We start from the raw sequence: 8,479 nt of genomic DNA on the forward strand, positions 1-8,479 counted from the left end.
ACTAAACATACAAAAAAATTAGCTGGGCGTGGTGATGGGCACCTGTAATCCCAGCTACTCGGGAGGCTGAGGCACGAGAGCTGCTTGAACTCGGGAGGCAGAGGGTGAAGTGAGCTGAAATCAGGTCACTGCACTCCAGCCTGGGCCACAGAGCAAGACTCCACCTGAAAAAATGAAACATAAATAAAGTCCACCCCAAACTGTTGACAGTGAAGCTCCTAGAAAGTGAGTTTGGAGTAGAGAAGTTTCATTTTTTTATTTTAAAAATAATCATATAAGTGGAAAGACTGTATAATCGTATCAGTGGAAAGATACTCCTCAGCTCTCCAACCCTACCAAGAATGCAGGCCCCCAGGCCTTAAACCATCAAAAGTGGGTGTGAGCCCCAAAAGCCTCCCTCAGCTCCACGAGTCCCAGCTCCCAACCCCCTCTCCTCCCAAACAAGGGAATCGCGACCCCAGCCCCTCCTACCTCAGACCCAGAAGTGCAGACCCCCAGCCCCTCCTCCCTCAGACCCAGGAGTCCAGACCCCCAGCCCCTCCTCCCTCAGACCCAGGAGTCCAGGCCCCCAGCCCCTCCTCCCTCAGACCCAGGAGTCCAGGTCCCCAGCCCCTCCTCCCTCAGACCCAGGAGTCCAGGTCCCCAGTCCCTCCTCCCTCAGACCCAGGAGTCCGGGACCTCATCCCCCGCTTCTCCAGACCCAGGGTCCCTACTTCCGGCCCTTGCTTCCCTGCTCTAGACCCGCCTCTCACTGTGTAGGCTCCGCCTCTAACTCTGCGCCACGTGGGCGCTTTCCCAGGACGGCCCCCTGTCAATCTCCGCACTGGCCCCCGCCTCCCGACGCATGGCGGGGACTTAATTTCGGTCCGGCCCTTCGGCTTGGGCCCCGCCTCTGCAGCCTCAGCTCTAACCCCGGCCGCGCAAATAGTCCCAGCGGCTTCTTTCTCGGGTCGGGCCGCCCTTGGGGGCCTTTCACTTCACGGCCCATCTTTGGTGCTGTCTTCAGAGTTGCCGGACGCAGGTGACAAGACAATCATTTCCATCATGTCCTTGCCCCTTTTTGTCAGCCCCAGAGACAACGTCTCCTCGCTTGTTCAGGAAGATTCTAGCGCAAGCAGGCAGTATTCCTTTCCCTAAGCATGAAATGGGGTTTCCCAAACAGGCGTGTGTATTGGACGCCTCTGGCGGAGAGCAGGCTGGCGCCGAGGCCCGGCCTTGAGAGCGGCGCGCACTATAAAGCGGCGCGTGCTGCAACCCGCGTCCGCTTTATAGAGAGAAATGTTGGGGTAAGGTTCTTAATTGTGGCTTTTTCCCGGCTGTGTGGCGGGGCTTTGAGATGATGGACGCACGTGTCCTGAAGGTCTCGAGGTTGGAACGGGAGCGGCCATGTAGTCGCGTGGACAGGGTCAGGGCGTTTGCAGGGACCCAGAGAGCGCGCTCTGGGGCGAGTCTGGGAGTTTTCTGCGGGGATGGTGGTGGCTGTTTGGGGCACTTGGGAGGTGGCGACTTCTACAGCTGGCGCGAGCAGGAATGCCCGGGCGGACCCTCCTCCATCTGCCCTCGGCGGAGCTCGCCCCTTGTGCTGTCCGCACGCCGCGGGCCTCCGCCATCTTGTCTGTTTGGTTGGGGGAGAGGGGTGGGCGGGTTGGGAGGCGACACTGAGTTCTTTCCGAGGGTTTCAGATGCTTCCTTAGGATTTTGCTCTTGTGTTCACAATTCTGGACGGCTGGCGTTTTTGTGCAACCTAGAACAAAGACGGGGACGGAAGAGGAGGGGGCTTTGGGGGGGTTCCATAGGGGCAGAGACAGGGTATCGAGTTACCAAGAAGTGGGATTGAGGTTTCTAGATGAATTGCTGGGGTTTTTTGAGAACCATGTAGGAATGGATGTAGAAGACAGCAGACGAGGCCTTTGCTTACCTACAGGAGTCATTCTGACCGTTCATGCCACGTGAGAGGGTTTTGTTAACGTTGGTTTTTTGGCTTAGGTCCTTTAAGGTCTTGAGCATCGGTTTCCTGACTTGAGTGGGGCCCATGCCCCTGCCGAGGAGGCTCACCCTGGAAGCAGCTAGCCGATTTCCTATCTCCCCCACCACGACCCTGCGAGGATCTCTATTTGACTTTGCTCCTTCAGGCATCCACCTAGAAAATCATTGAGTTTGTTCATGTCACAAGTGAAAGTATTTTTCTCTTGCGTTCATCATTTTCACGTCCTCCTTTGGCAATATTAAAATCTACTAACAAATGGGAAAGTAACATTTGCACCATCTTGCCATATTCAAGAACTTTGTGCTTAGTTGAAAGTAAGTTTCATGGCCGGGCGCGGTGGCTCACGCCTATTATCCCAGCACTTTGGGAGGTGGGTGGGTCGCTTGACCCTAGGAGTTCGAGACCCGCCTGAGCAACATGGCAAAACCCCATCTCTGGGAAAAGTAGAAAGTGAGCCAGGCGTGGTAGTGCGGGCCTGTAGTTCCAGCTACTTATGGAGGAAGTGGGAGGATCTCCTAAGCCTAGGAGGCAGAGGTTGTCTTTAGCCAAGATGGCGCCACTGCACTCCAGCCTGGGCAACAGAACTCTTTGCCCTGAAAGAAGTAGTGTACTTGTATATCTAAAGTACCATTTTTCTACTTAATGTTATTAGCATTGTCACCCTTAATGACGTTAATTCCTTAATACTGCAGTTAACAATCTGCTTTGTGCCTGATCCTCAGTCATCTTCGAAATGGTTTTTTGTTTGTTTTTTTTTTTTGAGACGAAGTCTCACTCTGTCCCCCAGGCTGGAGTGCAGTGGCGCGATCTCGGCTCACTGCCGGCTCCACCTCCTGGGTTCACGCCATTCTCCTGCCTCAGCCTCCCAAGTAGCTGGGTCTACAGGCGCCCGCCACCACGCCCGGCTAATTTTTTTGTATTTTTGGTAGAGACAGAGTGTCACCGTGTTAGCCAGGATGGTCTCGATCTCCTGACCTCGTGATCCGCCCACCTCGGCCTCCCAAAGTGCTAGGATTACAGGCGTGAGCCACCGCGTCCGGCCCATCGAAATGTCTTTTACAACTGATATGTTCAAACTTGACTCAGTCGAGGGTCTCTGCTCATTACTTACTATTATTTAGAAGTTGGCTTGGTTTCTTCCTAGAATAGCCCTCTTCCTCCTCCCTTCTCTCAATAAGTTCTTCCAGGGGATTTATGTCTTGGCAGCTTTCTGTTTACGGCTTATGAGCAGGTGTAGACAGTGCTAAAGAAACCTGCAAAGGGTTGGGGATGAACACCGGGGACATCTTCATGTAGTGCATTTGGTATCCTGCTCATCCCATGAGGACAGTCCCCCGAGGACCTGTGGCACTGGGGAGGTTGGGGCATCTTGGTGTTTCCATGAGCAAAACTGGTCATTCCTACCTTCTGGATGGGTTTTGAGTTTCCTACCCACCCCCCCCCCCCCTTTTTTTTTTTTTTTGAGACAGAGTCTTGCTCTGTCGCCCAGGTTGGAGTGCAGTGGCGCGACTCGGCTCACTGCGCAACCTCCGCCTCCTGGGTTCAAGCAATTCTGCCTCAGCCTCCCGTGTAGCTGAGATTACAGGCATGCGCCACCAAGCCTGGCTAATTTAGTAGAGATGGGGTATCATCATATTGGTTAGGCTGGTTTCGAACTCCTAACCTCGTGATCCGCCCACCTCAGCTTCTCAAAGTGCTGGGGTTACAGGCATGAGGCACTGTGCCCGGCCACGTTTCCTACTCTTTAAGCTCTGTTAGCTTGGCCTTTGTTCCTGAAGGTAAGTGGCCTCAGGACCTGGTTGCAGAGGGACTGGGGCACCCATGATGTCTAGCACTGGGCTCCGATCACCCCTGAGGACACAGTGCACCCCAGGACCTTTGACACCTGGGAGTCTGAGGGGCCCCAGTTTTAATGGCTCATGGACTTGCAGACTATTTCTTCCCCCACCCTCACTGTGTCTTTCTGTGTTACAGGTGCAGCTTCAAGCTTAGGACTACCCACCATGCCCATCCAGGTAAGAACCCTTGCTCCTGCTCCTTGACTCACCTGGGTTTAAAATATCTGACTGTCTAAGTTGACTTCATACCGTATCTCTGGCAACTAATTTATGTGTCAACGATTGTACTCAGTGTTGACATACAAAAACCATCTCAGGCCAGGCGTGGTGGCTCACGCCTGTAATCCCAGCACTTTGGGAGGCTGAGGTAGGTGGGCTACCTGAGGTCTGGAGTTTGAGACCAACCTGGCCAACATGGTGAAACCCCGTCTCTACTAAAAGTGCAAAAAATTAGCCAGGCGTGGTGGCACATGCCTGTAATCCCAGCTACTTGGGAAGCTGAGGCAGGAGAATCACTTGAACCCGGGAAGCAGCCTGGGCAAGAAGAGTGAAACTCCGCAGCAAGCCTGGGTCCAAATCCCAGCTCTGCTGTTTACAGCCTTTGAGACATTTCACCAGGCCGTCGCTCTTATGCACCTCACTGCTGTGTCTGTGGGGCAGGCATCGAGCAGATGGCCCGGGACAGTAGCACTTCCTGCCGTCCAGAGGTGGGGCTTGAATAAGAAGAGGAATGTGTGGACTGGAGAGAACAAGCATTTGTGTTTCAGGGGAAAGAACTAATCAAACATGTCAAAACTCAGCAGTGGAAAAGAAACAGTAACTCCCAAGTGATCCTGTCACGTTGTTCATGGGTTTTGTAGGCTGAATGCAATGTGTCTTTAAGCACAGCTTAGCCTCCGGTGAACCATTTATATATAAACTGATAAAATTCAAGGAATTCCTATTTTCACAATAAAAATAACAGGCTTTATCAGGAGAATTCTTTCAAAGAACAAAATCATTAGACAAGCGTGAGTGTGTTATCAGAAAAGAGACAGGTGCTCTCAGCTCTGGGAGGATTTTCATTTGTTCCTTAGATGTCAGGAGCTGGAACGGTGGCTGCAGTGAAATAGACCTGAAAGTGTGTTCTCTAGGTTCTTGGAGGTTTCAGCTGTTTCTGGCAAGGGCTGCTTCTGGGGAGGGTTGGCTGGGATTGCAGCTCCCCTGAGTATCTCTCTGAGGGTCCTGTGCTCTTAATCCGAGGTCCTCTGTGGGGAGTGAATAGAGCTGAGCTTTCGTCATGGCTGGCTTAGAGGGGATTCCTGGGGACGTAAGGAGTGGGGTCGGTGCCAGTTGGGTAGGGATGTGTGAGAGGTGAGAAGACAGAGCTGGTGCGGGGTAGGGAAGACAGAAGCGACATGTAGCATCTGGATTCTAGGCCAGCACCTTCCGTATAACCGTCCAGATAGAAATGTTCCTCGCCTTGTCCCGTGTGGCAGCCACTGGCCACGGGTGGCTCTTGGACACCTGGAATGTGGCTAGTTTGTGGCTGGGAGCTGGCTTTTAAATTTTTCTTGTTTAAACAAGGGCCTCCTCTTTGGACAAAGCACATTTCTTTGCAAAATGGAGCTTTTGGTGTTTTGTGGTTGATAAACAGCAGCTCACACTGAACGAGTGCCCGCAGTGTTAGTGCTTTTGCAGAGAATAAACTGAACTTATCCTGCCAGGGTCCCAGTGGGAGGCAGCTGCCCCTTCCCCATGTCACAGAAGGTTCTGGTGAAGTCAGAGCAGCTTGGAAGAGCTGGGTTGGGGCAGCAGACCTGAGACGCAGGCAGAGGCGATTGAGGGGTATCCCATTAGGACACGGGAGGTCCAAGCAGAAGGGTTTGGTCCCATCCTCTCACTGAACCCCACAGATGTGCCGTTTTCCAGAGAAACACCACTGTGGTGGGGGTGAGGTCAGTGGGCCTAGATTATACAAGGAGCCACACCCAGACTAAGCTGGATGGGGGAGGGGGGCGACCTGGCATCCCCAGGGACCAAGTGTCATTCAGTTTGTTGCCCAATCTCTCAGCACCCTTCTGTGATGTCCCCCTCAGGACAGCAGGTGGCCCTGGGACCCATGTCAGGAGGGTGTGAGGGCACCATGATGACCAGTACTGGGCTCCGACTGCCACTGAGGACACAGTGCCCCCCCAGGACCTTTGACACCCGGGGGTCTGAGGGGCCCTGACTCTGGGGAAGGCTCATGGGGTGTCTTGGCTGCCCTGCACCCTACTGACCTTCCCTCCCCTGTGCCCTCCTGCCTCCAGGTGCTGAAGGGCCTGACCATCACTTGGTAAGAACAGAGGAGGCTGCCTGTTACTCACGGTGATGGTGAGAAGGTGGATGTAGACAGGTGCCCAGCAAGTGCCAAGCCAGGCGCTGCCATAGGCACTGGGCTCATTAACCTTCTTAGTAACCCTGTTGGCGGGCGGAGGTGGGATGGGGGCTGGGACTGGGTTGTAGCAAGATGTCCAGTGTCAGGGGTCTTGAAAGGGCTGTACTTGGGGACCCCATGATGTCCAGCACTGGGCTCCGACTGCCCCTGAGGACATGGTGCACCCCAGGACCTTTGACACCCGGGGGTCTGAGGGGCCCCACTCCAGGAGGTGGTGGGTGGGGGTGTGGCCATTTCCCCCATTCAGCGCCTTTTCTATGTCCTTCCCCTGACAGCGTCCCTCCAGGCTCTCTGCTGTTTCCTGCCTAGGCGTGGCTGCAGCCATGGTTAGGAAAGTGCTGCACCCACCCTCCTGGGCCGGAGCTGGTTCTGCTGCTACAGGGATACTGAGCTCCTGGCTGTCTCAGTGCTTCGGGCAAGAACCGCAACAAGCTCTCCTGGGCCCTGCAGGTGTACGGCCGGGCCCCTGCCTTGTGCTTCATCTCAAGAACTGCTGCTGCTGGCCGACCTGATCCGACCTGACAACGTGCCATTTTCAGCTACCACTGCAAGGCCCTGAGGGCAACAGCAGCGCGGCACTGCCCACCTGGCTGCTGGTGGCCTGGTGCCAGCTGGGAGTCCTCCCAGCACTTCGAGGCCACTGAGCCGCCCTTCCAGCCCTGGCCCACCGTGGAGAGGGGTATCCAGCTTCCTCTTCAACCTCATCGTCTGCCCCCGCGCCAGTGACTCCCAAGGACATGCCTGTTAGGTTACCCAGGGCCTGTACCAGCGCCAGCTGGTCAAGGGCATGACGTTGTTCTAGGCCATCCTGGACATCCAGGCCATTGCCGACAGCAGGCTGCTTTCCATGAGCCAGAGGCTGCCAGGCTCACGCTAGGACCCAACCCAGTGCACAAGGACCTGGCTGCTGAGTCGCACACCCAGGAGAAGGTGGATGAGTGGGCTACCAAGGGCTTCCTGCAGGCTAGGGGAGGAGCCAGCCTGCTCCCCTGTTCTGACCAGGCCTGTAGGGAGGAGCTGCCCATATGCCGCCATGAGACCTGGGCCTGGCTCCGGAGGACAGATACCGCCTGGCCTGGTGCTCCAGGGGTGAAGCAGGCCAGAATCCTGGGGGAGCTGCTCCTGGTTTGAGCTGCAGTCAGGAAGTGCGGGACAGGGTAGGGGAGGCAAAAAGCCTTGGGCAGTACCCTCCCCGTGGAGCCATTCGGCATCCCTCGAGCTGGCCACACCCTGACACTATGTTCAAGGGCTCCGGAAGAGAGGGGTGTCTGTCCCCAACCTCTCCCCCGTGTGTGTCACTGGCCAGACGTTATGAGGGGAGCAGGCTGCGTGAGTGGACACTTACCATGAGTCCCTGGGGGGAGTGATTCCCCCAGGCATTGCATGCCATACTACATCTCTGTCCAGGCAGCAGGGTAGTGGGTACCATGGGTGCCCACTCCTCCACCACATGGAGCCCCAAAGCACTGCAGGCCAAGCAGGGAGACCCCACACCCATGACATAAAAGCATCTTGAAGCTTTCACTTAGTGTTTGTAAGGATTGGTTTGGTTTGTTTTTTGAGATGGTTTTTGCTCTTGATGCCCAGGCTGCAGTACAGTGGCGCAATCTTGGCTCACTGCAACCTCCACCTCCTGGGTCCAGGTGATTCTCCTGCCTCAGCCTCCCAAGTAGCTGGGATTACAGGCGCCTGCCACCACGCCTGGCTCTGTATTTTCAGTAGAGATGAGGTTTCACCATGTTGGTCATGCTGGTCTCGAACTTCTGACCTCAGGTGATCCACCCGCCTTGGGCTCCCAAAGTGCTCGGATTACAGATGTGAGCTGCCACCACCACACCAGGCCTGTCATGGGTTTTCTCTTAAGACCTCTATTGCTATGCCTTCTCTGAAAGTGTGCATTGGCTGTGTGCTGTGGTCAGCCCCAGTCCCTTTTGATGGGTGTGGTTTTGCTGTGTGTGGCTTCTGTCTGGTCTGAGTTCTGGGTCTGGGTTTAGGGTGTGTTGGGGCCAGAATCACAGGTGACAGCTCTGGGAGGACTCACTGAGCCCTGGCGGTTCTGGCTTCACAGCTGAGGTCTTGGGCACAGGGGCTCCTGTTAAACCACGGACATACCACTTAGCCCTCTGTGGGCTCAGCTGCTGAGCTGGGTCCAGGGGGATCCACCCAGGCCTCTGCCCACTAGCAGGCTCCCGGCTCTGCACAGGCCCTTCCAGCAGGCTGCTGGGAAAGGGTGGG

At 55.4% G+C, this 8,479-nt stretch overlaps 1 long non-coding RNA gene across 2 annotated transcripts; it reads left to right on the forward strand.

Annotated features, from left to right (window-relative positions):
- The first annotated feature begins 928 nt into the window (after window positions 1-928).
- LOC105528945 lies at window positions 929-7,778 on the forward strand. 2 transcript variants are annotated; one of them, XR_001004432.1, is made up of 4 exons: window positions 929-1,286; window positions 3,962-4,002; window positions 6,117-6,180; window positions 6,520-7,778. It is a non-coding gene; the product is annotated as an uncharacterized LOC105528945 (long non-coding RNA). The 2 variants fall into 2 exon arrangements; XR_001004433.1 differs by lacking the exon at window positions 929-1,286 and adding an exon at window positions 3,604-3,765.
- The last annotated feature ends 701 nt before the right edge of the window (window positions 7,779-8,479 follow it).

The sequence above is a fragment of the Mandrillus leucophaeus genome, unplaced genomic scaffold, assembly GCF_000951045.1.
Source record: "Mandrillus leucophaeus isolate KB7577 unplaced genomic scaffold, Mleu.le_1.0 Scaffold74, whole genome shotgun sequence".
Taxonomy (NCBI): Eukaryota; Metazoa; Chordata; class Mammalia; order Primates; family Cercopithecidae; genus Mandrillus; species Mandrillus leucophaeus.